General features: G+C 50.9%; 2 long non-coding RNA genes across 2 annotated transcripts; both read left to right on the top strand.

Annotated features, from left to right (window-relative positions):
* The first annotated feature begins 3,216 nt into the window (after positions 1 to 3,216).
* Positions 3,217 to 3,535, top strand: LOC126045589 (uncharacterized). Its single transcript, XR_007508115.1, has 3 exons — positions 3,217 to 3,279; positions 3,363 to 3,403; positions 3,489 to 3,535. It is a non-coding gene; the product is annotated as an uncharacterized LOC126045589 (long non-coding RNA).
* Positions 3,536 to 3,674: 139 nt separating this feature from the next.
* Positions 3,675 to 6,960, top strand: LOC126045587 (uncharacterized). The gene is made up of 4 exons (XR_007508110.1): positions 3,675 to 3,769; positions 4,939 to 5,001; positions 5,852 to 5,987; positions 6,799 to 6,960. It is a non-coding gene; the product is annotated as an uncharacterized LOC126045587 (long non-coding RNA).
* The last annotated feature ends 11,893 nt before the right edge of the window (positions 6,961 to 18,853 follow it).

The following is an 18,853-nucleotide window of genomic DNA, read 5'->3' on the forward strand; positions in this document are numbered from 1 at the left end:
CAGCGGCGCGGGGAAGGAAAACCGCTTGCCGCCCTCTACGGCGGTGTGGCGCCCGCCGTTTCACGACTATGGGACGCCGCGCTGTCCGGCAGTGTGGCGGGCACGTCGAAAACCGCCTGCCGTCCTTTACGGCGGCGTGGCGTGTTTCTTTTCACGACGAAGGGATGCCGCGCTTTCCGGCAGTGTGGCGGGCACGTCGAAAACCGCTTGCCGCACTTTACGGCGGTGTGGCGACCTCCGTTTCACGACTATGGGACGCCGCGCTTTCCGGCAGTGTGGCGGGCAGTCGAACACCGCTTGCCGCACTTTGCGGCGGAGCGGCATGTTTCTGTTCACGACGAAAAGACGCCGCGCTTTCCGGCAGTGTGGCGGGCACGTCGAAAACCGCTTGCCGCACTTTACGGCGGTGTGGCGCCCTCCGTTTCACGACTATGGGACGCCGCGCTTTCCGGCAGTGTGGCGGGCACGTCGAAAAACGCCTGCCGCCCTTTACGGCAGCGTGGCGTGTTTCTTTTCACGATGAAAAGACGCCGCGCTTTCCGGCAGTGTGTCTGGCACGTCGGAAACTGGTTGCTGCCCTTTACGGCGGCGTGGCGCCCTCCGTTTCACGACTATGGGACGCCGCGCTTTCCGGCAGTGTGGCGGGCACGTCGAAAACCGCTTGCCGCACTTTACGGCGGTGTGGCGTGGCGTGGCGTGGCGTGGCGTGGCGTGGCATGTGTCTTTTCACGAAGAAGGGATGCCGTGAAACGTGTTAAGTTGTAAGGCTTCACAGCCACGAGCTGACGGGCCACAGTTCTCTCCTAGCATGAAGCGCTGTAAGTTTTAGTTTCTTGCACAGCAGTGACTCTTTTCAACATTAGTAAAAAGCAAATTTAGTGAATAATAATGTGTCGTTCTCAGAGTAGCTGTTTGCATTTCACCATGATGCAGATGCTTTCTATAGCAGTTGTGTTGGCCCGTGTCTTAGAATTCGGTTAATCCTCTCCTGAACTCATTTAAACTTTTGGCTTCAACTGCATCACTGACAGTATGTTTCACAATAGAAAAATTATTTCCTTTAAAAAAAAAGGGGGGTGGGGGGGAGAAGAAGAAGGGGTGGAGGAAGTGGGGATAAAAAAATCTGTTGTCTGCCAGTGCTGTGGGCTCCTCACTCATTTTTCTGTAGAACTCCTGGGTTTTTTTTTTGTTGTTGTTTTTCTACCTTAGCCTATTAGCCTATCCTCTGCACCTTTGGTCATTTCCTGAAGTTTGTCTGTAGTTTCCTACATTAGTAGGAAACAGTAGTTGGCATTGGCCAGCGGGATGCTTACTCCCTTTTCTGATTTTTTTTGTTTGTTTGTTTTTTCATTGCAGATCTTGAAGAGCAATGTGTCCCCTTGAGGAACATCCCAGTTAGCCCATGTGGTTTTGTGGAGGCTGGATTTGGACCCTTGGCCCTCTGAAAGCTAAGTTGAGGGACCAGGCTGGGAGGAAGGGACAAAGCTGGGAATAGCAGGGAGGAGTTTTAAAGTTAGCGCAGGAGAGAGGGCCGTCCCAAAGCAGTCAGTCGCCTTTGCGCAGGCGAAGGGAGCGGGTTGCTTTTCAGCACGAGACCCGTGTGTGCCGGGCAGGGCAGTTCCAGCCCGTGTCTGCAGTGGCGTGTAGTTTGTGTAGTCTGTCTTGTGCGCTTAGACCTTCCTCGAGTTTCGATGTTGTCCTGGTTTCGGCTGGGATAGAGCTAACTGTCTTCCTAGTAGCTGGTACAGGGCTATGTTTTGAGTTCAGCATGCAAAGAATGTTGATAACACTGATGTTTTCAGTTGTTGCTCAGTATTGTTTAGACTATAGTCAAGGATTTTTCAGCTTCTCATGCCCAGCCAGGGCACAAGAAGTTGGCACAGGACACAACCAAGGCACCTGACCCAAACTGGCCAATGGTGTATTCCATACCATGTGATGTCCCATCTAGTTTAGGAACTAGGAAGTAGGGGGGGGACAGGGAATCGCTGCTCGGGGACTGGCGGGGTGTCGGTCAGCGGGTGGTGAGCTATTACCCTGTGCATCATTTGTACATTCCAATCCTTTTATTACTACTGTTGTCATTTTATTAGTGTTATCATTATCATTATAGTTTCTTCTTTTCTGTTCTATTAAACCGTTCTTACCTCAACCCAGGAGTTTTACTTTTTTTTCCTGATTTCCTCCCCCATCCCACTGGATGGGGGAAGTGAGTGAGCGGCTGCGTGGTACTTAGTTGCTGGCTGGGGTTAAACCACGACAGATGTCTTGCCAAGACAACTTGCCGAGAGTTTTCTCTCTGAATCACGTTGTCTTTAGTGTTCTGTCTTGTGTTGGTCTGTGCACAGGTGTGTTTGGCTTGGAGCTGCCCTGCCCAGTGCTGTAGAGTCAGGGTAGGTGGAACAGTGATAAGAGTCTATGGGTGAAATGTTGTTTTGCCTTAATTGTTTAGGCAAGGGTTGTAAAGTCATCTGGGATCGAGTAGGCATTCGTGGGCTCTGTGGACAGCAACGTTGAGGTTTTTTTTATGGAAATGATTGTAGGCTTGTGGCAGAGGCTGTTGAGGGGTGGTGAAGTGGATTTGAGTCTCTAAGGTGTTGAGGCTTGCATGTGATGGGCTTAAAGTTTGGCCCTGTTTTTTTTGTTTGTTTTGTTTTTTCTTAAAATGGCTGGTTGTAGTTGGAGTACTGGTATTCCTTGATGGAATCAAGATCTCTGGACTTGTTAGGCTCTTTGTCTGCATCCAGGCTGACTCGTTCAATATGGGGTTTTATTCAGATGTGGAGTGACAAGATGAGTGCCCCAGAGCGACGGAGGAGGGGAGCAGAGCGCCGTAAAGAGGTGGATCTGTGAGTGGAGTCAGAGGGAAGATGCGGCCGGTGGCTCTATGACTAGCTGATAGGGTTCTTTTTTCTTTTATTTTGAAGGTGCGAAGCAAGGAGCGAAGCGGGCCATCGGTACTGGAGGTGTCTTGTGCAAGGTGAGCTGTGACTGCTGGGTTAAAGGAACTGTTCCTTTGGAGGCGTTGCATTGTTGGTAAACTTGGAAGCATCCCTTGTTGTTTGTTTTTTGCAGGTGGTATGCATGCCTTGATGTGGCAAGCTCTTAGTGGGGTGGTCGAGCGGCCAAGGGAAAGGAGAGCAAGTTGGGAATTGGTGCGGGCAGGCTGAGGTTTCGGGCGGCCTCTCAGCATGCGTCTTCTGCTTTGGTTTCTGCAGGTGGCGCACGCAGCCTCAGAGGGGTGAAGTCGCAGGCCGACGAGCAGTCTGAGAAGTTGAGGTGGGTGGTTGTGGGCTGGACCGGTGTTGAATATCAAAGTGTTAGGTGGTTGCTCGGTTAAGCGTTTACCTTCTGTTTTGCAGGTGCTGTGCGGGCCACCTTTGGAATGGGATGAGCGTTTGAGGTAAGCTATGGATTAGGGAGGAAGAGAATAGGACTGGTAACTTCTCGTGAGTGCCATGCTAATTTTGTGTGTCTTGCTACCTTAGGTACCATGAGTGATGACGGCTGCAGGGTCTGACTCTGGAATGAGCAGGTAAGCATAACGCTGTGGTGTGTGTGATGAAGTGGGCTTTTGGGCAAGTAGGTGGTGTTGGCTGATGGGTTACTTCCTGCCTCTTCTGATTGTGTTGTTGGTGGTTTTTTTTTTTTTTTTACTGTCTTCACTGCAGCTGATGAAGAGGAACCTGGTGACTGCCGGATGGTCCCAGTTAGCCGATGTGATTTGTGCGTAGACTGGATTTGTACCCTCGGCCCTCTGAAAGTTAAGGTGAGGGACGCGGGCTGGGGAGCGGCTGGGAGGGAGGGACAGAGCTGGGAATTGCCAGGAGGGGTTTTAAAGCGAGAGTAGGAGGGCAGGAGCCATCCTGTGTGGGCAGGTGAAGGGAGCGGGTCGCTTTTCAGCCTGAGAGTAGCGCTTGCCAGGCAGGGCAGTTCCGGCCTGTGTCTGTGGTGGCGTGTAGTTTGTATAGTGTGTCTTGCGTGCCTTCGACCTTGTTTGGGTCTCGACGCCATCATCAGTCTTTGCGCTCAGGGAGCGTGGCATGTGCTTTGGGAGTAGTCCCTAGGGTCTCGAATGCCCTTACTCATCGGCACTGTGCCAATCGGGTGCCGCTTTTCTTGCGCTCGGAGGTCTAAAGCGTGGATCGGTGTCGGAAGGTTCCTGCTGGTTCTCTTTTGTGGCACTCTTGTGGGCTGCTTTGGCATCTCTGCTCTCTAGCCATGTGTTGTCTTGGAATGGGAGTTCTTCCCTGCACCTTGACGTTCCCAGGTCTTGATGACAGGCTTCTTGCGTGTCCCTGATCTTGGTTTTGATGGTACTATCTTGTAAGGGCCGTTCCTTTTGCCTCTTCTTTGGGGCTGTCGAAGAGCCTCCTGACTTCGTGGTCTTGGACGCTGTAGGTCATCTTGCTGGCTGGCAACTCCCATCCGGGAATCATTGTTCTTGCTGAGAGGTTTCTCTCTCTTTGAATCACCTTGTTGGTACCGTTCTGTGTTGTGCGTATGGGTGCGTTTGGCTTGGAGCTGCTCTGCCTGGGGATCTAAAGTCTGGGGTAGATGGAACAGCAATAGGAGCCTATGGGTGAAATGTTGATTTGCCTTGATTGTTTGGGCCGGGGTTGTGAAGTCATCTGAGATTGTGTATACATAGGTGGGCTTTGTGGACAGCCACGTTGATAGTGTTTTACAGAGGTGATTGGAGCTGTGTGGCATGGGCTGTTGAGGGGTAATGAAGCAGATTTGAGTCTCTAAGGTCTTAGGTCTTGCATGGGATGGGCTTAAAGTTTTGGCCTTTTCCTATTTTTTCTTTTTCTAACATGGCAGGCTGTAGTTGCACTCCAGATGGTCTTTGTAGATGGAATCAAGACCTCTGGAATTGTTCATCTCCTGCTCTGCATCCAGGTGACTCGTTCAATATGGTTTGGTTATTTTTTTCAGATGTGGAGGGAAAAGATGCATCCCACAGAGCGATCGGGGAAGGCAGCAGAGCGCTGTAAGGAGGTGGGTCCGTGAGTGGGCTCGGAAGGAAGATGCGTCCGGTGGCTCTATGAGACTGCTTTGCTTTGCTGTGTTTTGCAGTTTTCTTGCATTGTATTGGTCTGTATTTGCCTTTGCCTTGTGTTGTTTTGTTGTGTATTTGTATTGACTGTCATGTGAGACTGTCTCGCATTGCCTGGCCCTGCATTGTGTTTTGTATTGCAGTGCTCTGTACTTGTATGGATTGCCACCTGAGACTGCCTTGCCTTCTACGGTTCTGTCTTGGTTTTGTATTGTTTTGGTCCGTACTTGTATTGACTGTCACGTGAGAGTCTCTTGCATTGGCCCTGTTCCGTTTTGTCTGGTATGGCAGTGCTCTGAGTTGTTTTGCCTTGACCGAGGTGAGAGTACTGCCTTGTAGGGCATTACATTTGCATGTGAATTACATGGCTCTACGTTCGTGTGTGTCTTGTATGGCATTGTAGAGGCAGCGTAGAAGGTTTAATGACTTTGGGCTCTTTGCATGCAAAGAGTTGAGGGGATCGCAATTGGACTGTGAACTAGCATTGAGTGAGGCAGGAACTGGGCAATGGTGTTCATCTTGTTTATGTGGATGCTTTGTGGCAAGTCTCTAGAAATGGTCAAGGCCTTGAGGTCTGAGTAGCAGCGTGATGGGTCTTGGAGCGATCAGTAGCTTTGGGACAGCTCTGTGTTTGTGATGCTCTGTTTTTTTCAAGTGCCATGGAGGACACTGGCTGTGAGGATGCGTTATTTTTGGAATAGGTGGGAAGCAGGGTAGGGGAGTGGTGGAGGACTTGACTTCTCTCTCGAGGATGAAGTGTCTGTTGACAAGCTTTGTGTGTTGTTTTTGCAGTTGATGACAGGGCACGAGAGGTGCTTGAAGGAACCTTGCGTTTAGGTGACATGGCTGCTACGGAGGTTGGGCTGTGACATGTGGCACTGTGAAAGCTCAGTATCGGGTTGAACATGCGCGGATGGAGGAGATGATGGTGCATGTTGAAACATTGGTGTAACGGATGGGCAGTTTGTGGGGAGGTTGGAAGGAAGTTGGGCTGGGGCCTGGGTTTTTGCAGGTAGGGCGATTTTTGAGGCCCCTGCTGCCGCAGGCACGGGGTGACGGCCTCTCCAGGCCTGTGGGCGGTAGGATGGATGAGTTGAGAGTGCGGGCTGGCGTGTGTGTTGTCTGAATGAGTGGTGTGTTGTGAATGTTTCTAACTTTGTAGGGTTATGTGGTTTAGACTTTTGGGTTTTTTTTTTCCTTTCAGGTTGGATGTAGAGCTGAGATGTTTTTCAGGGAATTAGGAAAAAACCCCAAAAACTTAGAATAAAAAACCCCAGCTGGGATCTGGGTTGGTTTTTGGTGTGTCCTCCCCTGCCCCAGTATTTTTCTTTTCCCTGGTCCCAGCTGCTCCATGAGGCAATGTTGATCGGCAATGTTGATCGCCAATGTTTGGACTGGGGTCTGCCTCGGGCCCGGGTTTTCAAAGGCAGGGCAACTTTTTTTTTTTGTCAAGGCTCCCGGGAACGGCGTTCCTGTGGAGCGCTCCCCTGGAACCTGGTAATTGCCAGTCAGCGCAGGGAAATATGTTGTCCGGTGGATGGTCTTTGGAAGACAGTTGAGGATTTTGTGCGCGAAGGGTGGGGGGAGTTGGACTAGATGGCCAGCATGGAGTAGGCCAGGGTTGTGTAGTGCGTGAGTGTAACTGTATTTGTCTGTGGTGGGTTTGTAAAAAAAATATTTGGGTGCTCTTTGTAGCTTGTGATGTAATGATATGTTTCAATTTCGGGTTTTGTGTCGAGGTGTGGAAGTGGACAGTCTGTCAAGATGAGCGGAGCTCCCTCGTTTGCTGCCCGGGAACGGGGATCGCGCAGGTAATGTCACCTCAGGGAGTAAAGCTTCTGGATGTGCAGCGACGGATGTAATGGGAGCGAGGAATGTGGAAAAGACTACTCCGTAGAGCATTGCAGGTACTGAATAGTGGCATTTCTTCTTCAGGTAATGCTAGATTTTTTGGAGTTTAAATGTATTTGTAAAAATAATGATTAAAAGAGGACTAGACTAATAGTGTCAAATATTTGACGAGTGAGGCTGTAAAGTCTTTTCTATATATTGTACAAAAAGAAGGTTGTATAATTGGACTTTAAATACTGACATAGCTGAAAGTATGTGGAATGAGTAATGGACCAAATGAAGCAATAAGAACAAAATGAAAGAAAGACAGGTAATTAGGTGTCCTTGTGGGAATCCCAGTACTAATGGCAATCACAAAGGCAAGTGCAGAGCGAAGCATGTGCCCATAGGTAAACTTAGCTGTAGAAGTGAGTGAAAGTGTCTGTTGGAATTAGGCATCCAAGGACGAGTTGTAGATACCTTGAGGTAAATGTAGCTGCTGCTGGGTTAATGGAAAGGGGGTGCATTGCTGGCTCTAGTGATTGCACAACTTTGAAATTGGAGCTGTAGCTCCATAACCGTGAAATGGGCTCGGGCGCGGTGCGGGGCCGAAATGGGCTCGGGCGCGGTGCGGGGCCGAAATGGGCTCGGGCGCGGTGCGGCGCCGAAATGGGCTCGGGCGATATGTTACTTTTCTTAAAGGGGCTGAGGTACTGTGTAACCCTGAAATGGGCTTGATGAGTGGATAAGATGTGTGTGATAGGTGAGGGTTTTTTCATTCTGTATTTCACTGTCCCTGTTGTTCTTCCTGTTCTTCTCTTTCCCTGACCCTTTGTGGTGCTCCCTACTCTTTTTATTATTCATGTCTTCTCTCTCTCTCCAACCTCCTGTGCTTTTCATAGTCTCTCTCTATCTCTTGTCATTATTATCGTCTGTCGTGCTATTTTATTTCGTGTCCCGTTGTATTTATTCCTCCTGTTTTTTTCTCCATCTGTCCAGATCCCTGTCCCTTTTTTCTTCTATTGCTGTCCCTCTGCCCTGCTTCCTCTTGCCATCTTTTCTGTATTTCTCTGTTCCTTTCCCTCTTCTATCCTTTCTATTTGTATCCCCCTCTCGAGCTAGCTGTCCCTTCTCTTTTCTCTCTTCCTCCATATCTCTCTGTCTCAGCCTATCAATCACAGTTGTTTTTTCCTCCAGTGTTGTCCTGCTCTGTCCCTTGTTTCTCACTCTCGTTCTGTCATGCTCCCTGTGTCTTTTTTGAACTCCTCCATCTCTCTCCTGCAGCCTATCGCTATTTTTCCCTCTGTCATCCCTTTGTCCTTCTTCCAGTCTTTGTGTCTCTCTCCCTTTGTTCTCCCTCCCTTCCTTTTTTTCCTTTCTTGCTACATTTCTGTTCTGCTCCCTAGAATAGAATCAAATCATCAAATTTGGAAAGGACCTTAAAGATCATTAAGTCCAACCATCAATCCAACAGCACCATGCCTGCCAAATCATGTCCCAAAGTGCCACATCTACGTGTGTTTTGAACACCTCCAGGGATGGTGACTCCATCGCTACCCTGGGCAGCCTGTTCCAATGCCTGACAACTGTCTCAGTAAATAATTTTTTTTCTGATATCCAATCTAAACCTTCTCTGGCGCAACTTCAGGCCATTTTCTCTCGTCCTATTTCTAGTTATTTGATAGAAGAGACCGGTACCCACCTTGCTACAATCTCCTTTCGGGTAGTTGTAGAGAGCGATAAGGTCTCCCCTCAGCCTCCTTTTCTCCACACTAAACCACCCCAGTTCGCTCAGCTGTTCCTCATCAGACTTACGCTCCAGGCCCCTCACCAACTCGGTTGCCCTTCTCCGGACGCGTTCCAGCAACTCAACGTCTTTCCCGTAGCAAGGGGCCCAAAACTGAACGCAGTACTCGAGGTGTGGCCTCACCAGTGCCGAATACAGGGGAACAATTACCTCCCTGCTCCTGCTGGCCACACTATTTCCGATACAGGCCAGGATGCCACTGGCCTTCCTGGCCACCTGGGCACACTGCTGGCTCATATTCAACCGGCTGTCAACCAAGCACCCCCAGGTCTTTCCCTGCCAGGCAGCTTTCCAGCCACTCTGACCCAAGCCCATAGCGCTGCACGGGGGCGCCGCGACTGAAGCGTAGGACCCGGCACTCAGCCTCGCTGAACTTCATACAGTTGGCTTCGGCTCATCCATCCAGACTGTCCAGATATCTGCGTAGAGCCTTCCTACCCTCAAGGAGATCGACCCTGCCTCTCAAGTTGGTGTCGTTTGCAAACTTGCTGAAGAGGCACTTGATCTCCTCGTCCAAATCGTCGATAAAGGCGTTAAGCAGAACCGGGTCAAACACCGAGCCCTGGGGAACACCACTAGCGACCTGCCACCAACCGGATTTAACCCCATTCACCACAACCCTCTGGGCTCGTCCATCCAGCCAGTTTTTCACCCAGCAAAGAGTACACTTGTCTAAGCCAGGACATGACAGCTTCTCAAGGAGTATGCCATGAGAGACGGTATCAAAGGCCTTGCTGCAGTCAAGGGAGGTAACTTCCACAGCCTTTCCCTCATCCACTAGGTGGGTCACCTGGTCATAGAAGGAGATCGGGTTGGTCAAGCAGAACCTGTCTTTCATAAATCCACGCTGACCAGGCCCAATCCCCTGCTTGTCCCACACTTGCCACGTGAGCGCTCTCGAGGCAAACCGTTCCATAATCTTCCCCGGTACCGAGGTCAGGCTGACAGGCCCGTAGTTCCCCGGATCCTCCCTCCGACCCTTCTCGTAAATGGGCGTCACACCGGCAAGCCTCCAGTCCTCTGGGACCTCCCCCGTTGACCAGGATCGCCAATAGATGACAGAGAGCAGCTTGGGACAGAACTCTGCCAGTTCCCTCTGCCCTCTTGGATGGATTCCATCTGGTCCCACAGATTTGTGAGCATCCAGATGGCGTAGTAGGTCACTAACTATTTTCTCCTGGATTAAGGGGGGTGGGGCGGGGGGATATATTCTGTTCTTCATCCTCACCTTCCAGCTCAGGAGTCAGAGTACCCTGAGGATAACTGGTCTCCCTATTAAAGACTAAGGCAAAGAAGGCATTAAGTACCTCAGCCTTTTCCTTATCTCTGGTGGCAACGTTCCCTTCTGTATCCCTTAAAGGATAGATATGCTCCTTGGGATTCTTTTGACCATTAATGTATTTGTAAAAACATTTTTTGTCGTCTCTTATGACAGTGGACAGATTTCATTCTAGCTGGGCTTTTGTCTTTCTAATTTCCTTTCTCTATGACCTAACAAGATCCCTGCACTCCTCCCAGGTTGCCCGCCCTTTCTTCCAGAGATGATAAACTCTCCTTTTGTTTCCCGACTCCTAGCAAAAGCTCCCCGTTCAGCCAGGCCGGTCGTTTTCCTCGGCGATTTGACTTGCGGCACGGGGGAATAGCCTGGTCCCGAGCTGTTAAGATTTCCTTCTTAAAGAACGTCCGTCCTTCCTGGATCCCTTTGCCCTTCAGGACCGTCTCCCAAGGAACTCTCTCTCAACCAGTGCCTCAACGAGGCCAAAGTTTGCCCTCTGGAAGTCCAGAGCACTGGTTTTGCTAACCCCCTTCCTTGCCTCACCAAGAATTGAGAATTCTGTCATTTCACGGTCGCTAAGCCCAAGACGGCCTGTGACCATCACACCTCCCACCAGTCCTTCCCTGTTCGTAAACAATAGATCTAGCAAGGCTCCTCCCCTGGTCGGCTCACCTACCGCCTGTGTCGGGAAGTTATCTTCCACACGCTCCAGGAACCTCCTAGACTGTTTACTCTCAGCTGTGGCATATTTCCAGCAGGTGTCTGGACAGTTGAAGTCCCCCACGAGAACAAGGGCACGCGATTCTAAGACTACTGCCAGCCGCTTGTAGAACGATTCATCCGTCACTTCGACCCGGTCGGGCGGTCTATAACAGACTCCCAGCACAATATCTGCCTTATCGGCCTTCCCTCTCATCCTCACCCATAAGCACTCCACCTTGTCATCACACTCGGGTAGCTCTGTACGGTGCAAACCCTGCCTAACATAGCGAGCCACCCCAGCACCTCTTCTACCTTGCCTATCCCTTCTGAAGAGCTCGTAGCCATCCGTCGCAGCACTCCGCTCACGGGAGTCGTCCCACTGTGTTTCCGTGGTGGGGATTAAGTCACATCTATCCTGCAGCGTGATGGCTTCCAGCTCCTCCCATTTATCGCCCATGCTGCGTGCATTGGCATAGATGCATTCGAGCTGGCCTATGGAATCCACCCCTAACGTCGGCACACGCTGCCCCCAGGCTCATCTCTGGTGCACCTAGTCTTATCCCTTACCCCCTTCAACCCTAGTTTAAAGCCCTCTCTATGAGCCCCGCCATCTCACGAGCGAGGATTCTTTTACCCCTTTGAGATAGCCGAATAGCATCTGTCGCTAGCAAGCCCGGTGCCATGTAAACCTCCCCGTGATCAAAAAACCCCAAACGCCACCGATGGCACCAGCCTCTGAGCCACGTAATCACCAGGTGTGGTTTCCTGTTCCTTTCAGTATATTTCCCTGCCACTAAGGGATTGAGGAAAACACTACCTGTGCTCCTTCCACTAATTGCCCCAGTGCCCTGCCAGCCGCTTGTAGAATGATTCATCCGTCTCTTCGACCTGGTCAGGCGGTCTGTTACAGACTCTCAGCACAATATCTGCCTTATCGGCCTTCCCTCTCCTCCTCATCCTGTGGGATGGGTCAGGACTGCATATTGGGCCCTCTGTCCCCCTCAGAAGGGAGTTGCCTATGACAACTTTGCCTTTTTCTTTTTTTCAGAGGCTTTGGGAATGCGTGGGGCTGCCCGACTGAGCCTAGGCGCCTCCCTGGATAGGGCTTCGCCTACACCCTGATCTTCATTGACCTGGTCCTCAAGTTCCAGAGCCACGCTCCTGTTGCGTAGGGGCAACTGGGAAGGTGAGGGAGACCGGGAGGGGACTCGCCTGCCTCCCCGAGCAGGGACCTGTATCCATTCCCCTTCATCTCTTAGGTCCCCTCCTGCCCGGTGGCGAGGGGGCAGGGGAACCTCCGCTTCTTGCGGAGCCTCCATCTGCTGCCTCTGCCCCAGGGATGGTAGGGTGTGGGTCCACCAATCTACCTCCCTCTCACGCTCCCTGATACTCCTCAACCTTTCCACTTCCTCCTTCAGCTCTGCCACCAGGCTGAGCAGATCCTCTACCTGGTCACATCTCACACAAGAGGTGTCCCCGCTGCCCTCCGGCATCAGTGATAGACTCCGGCACTCCCTGCAGCCAGAGACCCAGACAGCTGCACGTTTACATGGGAGCTCAGCCCGCGTCACCACGTTTCTCCTAGCGATGGCTTTCACCTCAGTGGCAGCCATAGCGGGGTCCCCTTCTGAGGACGACGCCCACCGTTTCAGTAGCCTGCTTGAGCTGGGAAGGGGGGGGGGCTGCGCCCTGCCTGCATGAACTGCCACGCAAAGTGCCGCACCACTGTCGCGGTAGAGACGGACACGACAAGTAATGGATCATGCAAAATGGCTACTTTATTGTTCTAACACACCTTTTTATCCCCTTCTTCAGAGTATGTGTTAGTATATGATTGGCTTAGTTAGTAACTAACAATTCATGACTGGTGAGTTTGTCAGGACGGTTCTTCTTATCACTATCTTGTTTTCGTACTGGTCTTCTCGGATCTTTCCAGACTTCTCAAGGATATACTACAAGCTGCTCAAGGTTGCGCTGCTCTCGAACCGTCAGGAATTCCGTAGACTCATTGCATCCCCCGACACGCCACGGCACGCCTTTCTGACGCACCACGCCCTGCTTGCCACGTTCCCGGTCGCTGGCGCTCCTCAGGGCCATTTAAATCTTCCACGGTTCCCCCTGGCAATGCCCACGCCGCGTCAGCCTCTCTCGCGAGAGCTGCTGGCTCTGCACGGTTCCTCTGCTCTTCCCCAGGGCTCCTGGGCCTCGGGAACCTCCCGGTCCACCTCAATCTAGCGCTTAGCCACCAATTTACCATTGCGTCTGCTGGCCTGGCCGGTGACCGATGTGATTTTAATAACTACATTGTTATTGCATTTAACAAGCTAATTTCCTACCTAGTTTAGAGACGCAAATGTCTTTTTCTGTCTACGCCTCAGAAAAATTAAGATTAACTCCTTACCTGGTCACATTGTCGATGCAATAGTTGTAGCTGTAGTACAGGAGCAAGTAGTGTCATTTCCTGGGGGGGTTACTTTCTCTGTTCAGGGTCTCATTTGCTGTAAATTTAAGGCAGGTGAGAACACTCCTGCTGCTCCTCCAGCTGATTTTATAACTGCTGGTGTTTTGCCCTTCCCCTTTCCCAGGGGATTGTGCTAAGGGTGGTGGGTGGGGGCTCAGGGGTATTTGAGCCACAGCCTCTGCTGAGGGAGCTCATTGTGCTCCTGGGTTTCTCTGGTGTTGGTGCTCAGCTCTTCCTTGAGTGCTTTGCAGCTTTTGAGCTGGCTCAGCCCTTTGGGGAAGAGGTGTCTGCCTGAGGTAAGAGCTTCAGGAGCAGTCAAGGTTCAGCAGCATGTGTGGTAGAAAGTAACACTTGTATGCAGCTGCTTCCCCCCCCTTTTCTTTTTCTTCAGGTCTGTAGTTTTGTTTTGAGCGTTCAGGGGTAGAAAGATGGTTTAATAGTATGCATTGTTTGGGGTCTTTTTTGTTGTGGTTTTTTTTTTTTTTTATTCTTCATGCATTGTGTTTTCCTGCAATTCCCAACTTCATTGAAGAAGGAACGTTTGTTTTTTAACAGTTCTGCTACGTAAGTTGTTGATATCTCTCTTAACGGGACCAATGGTGATATTGTTTAGCAGGGGTTAGGGTGAGCACCTTGTATGTATTTGTATATGGAGTTTTAGTATTTCTGAAGAAAGCAGAAGGGCCATGAGGCACAGTGCCCTTCAGGGTTTGGGATGCCTTTCCTCATTGCCCACAGAATGCCACGTTGTCCTTAGAATCTTTGCAGCTGGTGGCAGGCCCCTTGTAGATTACAAGCCTTGGGACTTGACTTTATTTTGTGGGCATGTAGCAGAGCTCAGAGTCTCTGGGGAGCTGTAGGTTGGGAGGTGCCCCCAGAATTTGGAATGTGTCTCAGAAGAGCGGCTTCTGAGGAGTAGCCACTGAAGGGGCTTCAGGGTTGCAAATTGAGGGCGGGAGGTGTCAGGAAGCAGTGGAGTTCCTTTCCTGACAGTTGAGGAGAAGAAAAGGGGTTTCTTAAGTTTTGGGACTGCTGCGGAAAGGGAGGAGGGTTCACCAGCCCTTCTCAGAGGAGTTTTGCAGTTGGATTTGAATGTCATAGAATCATAGAATGGTTTGGGTTGGAAGGCACCATAAAGATCCTCTAGTTCCAAGTCCCCCAGAGACGCCTTCTGCAAGACCAGGTTGCTGAAATCCTCATCTGACTTGGCCTTGAATGCTTCCGGGGAGAGAGCATCCGCACGTTCTCTGGGTGACACGTTCCATTGCCTCGCCACCCCTAGTGAGAAACGTCTTCCTAACGCCTAAACAAGATGTACCCTCGTTAGGACTAAAGCCGTTACCGCCTTGTCCTATGGCTGTACACCCTTGTAAAAAGTCCCTCTGCAGGATTCTTATAGGCACCCTTTACGTACTGTGAAGTCTGCTATAAGGTCTCCCGAAAAGCTGCGTGCCGGTGAGCGGTCCGAGAAGGTGAGGCGGTCGTCGGCTGGGTCGGTGTTGAATAGCAAAGTATTATGGGGCTGCTCGGTTCAGCGTTTACCTTCTGTTGTGGAGGTGCTGTGTGGGCTGTCTTTGAATTGGATGAGCGTTTGAGGTGAGCTGTGGATTAGCGAGGAGGAGTGTGGGGTCGATGGCTTCTCTGGAGTGCCACTCTAACTTGGTGTTTCTCGGTACCTTAGATACCACGAGTGACGACGGCTGCAGGGTCTGAGTCTGGAATGAGCGGGGAAGTGAACATGGTGGCACTCGTGAGGAGGGGGGAGTTGGGGAAGTAGTTGTCGTTGGCCAGCGGGATGCTTACTCCCTTTTCTGTTTTGTTTGTGTTTGTTTTTTTCATTGCAGATGTTGAAGCGCAATGTGTCCCCTTGAGGAACATCCCAGTTAGCCCGTGTGGTTTTGTGGAGGCTGTATTTGGACCCTCGGCCCTCTGAAAGCTAAGTTGAGGGACCAGGCTGGGAGGAAGGGACAAAGCTGGGAATTGCAGGGAAGAGTTTTAAAGTTAGCGCAGGAGAGAGGGCTGTCCCAAAGCAGTCGCCTTTGCGCAGGCGAAGGGGGCGGGTTGCTTTTCAGCACGAGACCCGTGTGTGCCGGACCGGGCAGTTCCAGCCCGTGTCCGTGGTGGCGTGTAGTTTGTGTAGTCTGTCTTGTGCGCTTAGACCTTTCTCGGGTCTCGATGTCCTTGTCGCGCTTTGCGCTGGAGGAGCGAGGCATGCGCTTCGGGTGCTGTCCCTAGGGTTTTGAATGCTCTTGCTCATCGGCCTGGTGCCAATCGGGTGCTTCTTTTCTTGTGCTCGGAGCTCTAAAGCGTGGGTAGGTCTCAGCGGGTTCTGGTCGGTGCTCTAAGGAGCATTCTTTCGGGCTGCATCGGCAGCTCTGCTCTCTAGCCGTCCGTTTTCTCGGACTGGGACTTCTTCCCCGCATCCTGACATCCTTAGGTCTCGACGCCAGGCTTCTGGCGCATCTGTCGTCTGGGTTTTGACAGTGCTGTCTTGTAACGGGCCGTTCTGTTTGACTCCTCTTCTCTGGGTCTGCCGTGGAGCCTCCTGGCCTCGCGGTTGCGGCCCCGTAGGTCATCTTGCTCGACGGCGCCTCCCGTCCGGGGGTCATTCTTCTTGCCGAGAGTTTTCTCTCTCTTTGAATCACCTCGTTGGTAGCGTTCCCCGTGGTGACGTTCTGCACACGGTGTGCTTGGCTTGGAGCTGCTCTGCCCGGGGATGTAGAGTCAGGGGTAGGTGGAACAGCGATAACAGTCTACGGGTGAAACGTTGATGTTCCTAGACTGTTTAGGTGAGGGTTGTACAGTCATCTCGGCTCGAGTAGCCATCAGCGGGCTGCGCGGACAGCCGTGCCGATAGTGTTTCACGGAGACGATTGGAGCCGTGTGGCAGGGGTTGTTGAGGGGCAGTGAAGCGGATTTGACTCTCTAAGGTGTTAAGACTTGCACGTGATGGGCTCCAAGTTTGGCCCTTTTTTTTTTTTTTTTTTTTTTTTTTCTGGTTGGGGGGATGTAGGGTTTAGGGTTACTCCGTGCGGGGCCCGGACGATAGAACACCAGTATGATGATTAAAGTCGCCCCTTTATTGAGCTTAGCTGATCATTCTTATACAATTCTCTAAGTTGTTTAGAAGCTTTGATTGGCTACTGCACGCAAGCATTTGGTGTCCACGCGCGCAAGCATAAGCGGTGATTGGTTACATTGATACTGTCCACGCATATAAACATAAGATACAGTTAGTTTTACTCGCTCTGTACATGCACATACATGCAATTATACATTATATAATTGGCGATGTTAGAGCATGCAAAACTTGTCTTAGTCCAATTGGTTGAGGTAAGCCCCTGAATTGAGGTCAGTTGTGCCAAGTTCCCTTTATCGTGGAATGTGCACCTGTGTTTTTCTCATTGGGATCTTTCTTCTTCTGTCTTCTTGTTTGTTCTGTTCAGGGCCTTCCAAAGGTGTCTGGAATGCTCTTGCAACCATGAGCTACTTTCAGGTCCAGTAACTAAGTTCCATAAAATTGAACCCTACAGTGGATGGGGGCGGGGATTGTTTTTTTGTTGTTGTTTTTTGTTTGTTTGGGTTTTTTTTGATGACAGGCTGTAGCTGGACTCCAGATGGACTTTGTAGATGGAATCAAGACCTCTGGAGTTGTGAAGCTCTTGCTCTGCATCCAGGTGACTCATTCAATATGTTTGTGGGGGTTTTTTTCAGACGTGGAGGGACAGGATGCGACACACAGAGAGATGGGGGAAGGCAGCAGAGCGCTGTAAGGAGGTGGGTCCGTGAGTGCGGTCGGAAGGAAGATGCGTCCGGTGGCTCTATGAGACTGCTTTGCTTTGCTGTGTTTTGCAGTTTTCTTGCGTTGTATTGCTCTGTATTTGCCTTTGCCTTGTGTTGTTTTGTTGTGTATTTGTATTGACTGTCATGTGAGACTGTCTCGCATTGCCTGGCCCTGCATTGTGTTTTGTATTGCAGTGCTCTGTACTTGTATGGATTGCCACCTGAGACTGCCTTGCCTTCTATGGTCCTGTATTGGTTTGGTATTGTTTTGGTCTGTACTTGTATTGACTGTGACGTGAGAGTCTCTTGCATTGGCCCTGTTCCGTTTTGTCTGGTATGGCAGTGCTCTGAGTTGTTTTGCCTTGACCGAGGTAAGAGTACTGCCTTGTATGGCATTACATTTGCACGTGAATTACATGGCGCTATGTTCGTGTGTGTCTTGTATGGCATTGTAGAGGCAGCGTAGAAGGTTTAATGACTTTGGGCTCTTTGCATGCAAAGAGTTGAGGGGATCGCAATTGGGCTGTGAACTAGCATCGAGTAAGGCAGGAACTGGGCAATGGTCTTCATCTTGTTTATGCGGATGCTTTGTGGCAGGCCTCTAGAACTGGTCAAAGCCTTGAGGTCTGAGTAGCAGCGTGATGGGTCTTGGAGCGATCGGTAACTTTGGGAGAGCTCTGTGTTTGTGACGCTCTGTTTTTTTCAAGTGTCATGGAGGACACTGGCTGTGAGGATGTGTTATTTTTGGAATAGGTGGGAAGCAGGGTAGGGGAGCGGTGGAGGACTTGACTTTTCTCTCGAGGATGAAGTGTCTGTTGACAAGCTTTGTGTGTTGTTTTTGCAGGTGTTGACAGGGCACGAGAGGTGCTTGAAGGAACCTTGCGTTTAGGTGACATGGCTGCTACGGAGGTTGGGCTGTGACACGTGGCACTGTGAAAGCTCAGTATCGGGTTGAACATGCTCGGATGGTGGAGATGATGGTGCGTATTGAAACATTGGTGTAACGGAAGGGCAGTTTGTTGGGAGGTTGGTTGGAAGGAGGTTGGGCTGGGGCCCGGGTTTTTGCAGGTAGGGCGATTTTTGAGGCCCCTGCTGCCGCAGGCACGGGGTGACGGCCTCTCCAGGCCTGTGGGCGGTAGGATGGATGAGGTGAGAGTGAGGGCTGGCGTGCATGTCGTCTGAATGAGTGGTGTGTTGTGAATGTGTCTAACCTTGTAGGGTTATGTGGTTTAGACTTTTTGGGTTTTTTTTTCCCTTTCAGGTTGGATGTAGAGTTTAGATGTTTTTCAGGGAATTAGGAAAAAACCCCAAAAACTTAGAATAAAAAACCCCAGCTGGGATCTGGGTTGGTTTTTGGTGTGTCCTCCCCTGCCCCAATATTTTTCTTTTCCCTGGTTCCAGCTGCTCCATGAGGCAATGTTGATCGCCAATGTTTGGACTGGGGTCTGCCTCGGGCCTGGGTTTTGAAAGGCAGGGCGTGGTGTTTTTTTTTTTTTGTCTGTTTGTTTTTTTTTTCCCAAGACTCCCGGGAACGGCATTCCCATAGAGCGCTCCCCTGGAACCTGGTAATTGCCAGTCAGCGCAGGGAAATATGTTGTCCGGTGGATGGTCTTTGGAAGACAGTTGAGGATTTTGTGCGCGAAGGGTGGGGGGAGTTGGACTAGATGGCCAACATGGAGTAGGCCAGGGTTGTGAAGTGCATGAGTGTAACTGTATTTGTCTGTGGTGGGTTTGTAAAAAAATATTTGGGTGCTCTTTGTAGCTTGTGATGTAATGATATGTTTCAATTTCGGGTTTTGTGTCGAGGTGTGGAAGTGGACAGTCTGTCAAGATGAGCGGAGCTCCCTCGTTTGCTGCCCGGGAACGGGGATCGCGCAGGTAATGTCACCTCAGGGAGTAAAGCTTCTGGATGTGCAGCGACGGATGTAATGGGAG

This window comes from Accipiter gentilis, chromosome 14 (assembly GCF_929443795.1).
Source record: "Accipiter gentilis chromosome 14, bAccGen1.1, whole genome shotgun sequence".
In the NCBI taxonomy this organism is placed as follows: Eukaryota; Metazoa; Chordata; class Aves; order Accipitriformes; family Accipitridae; genus Astur; species Astur gentilis.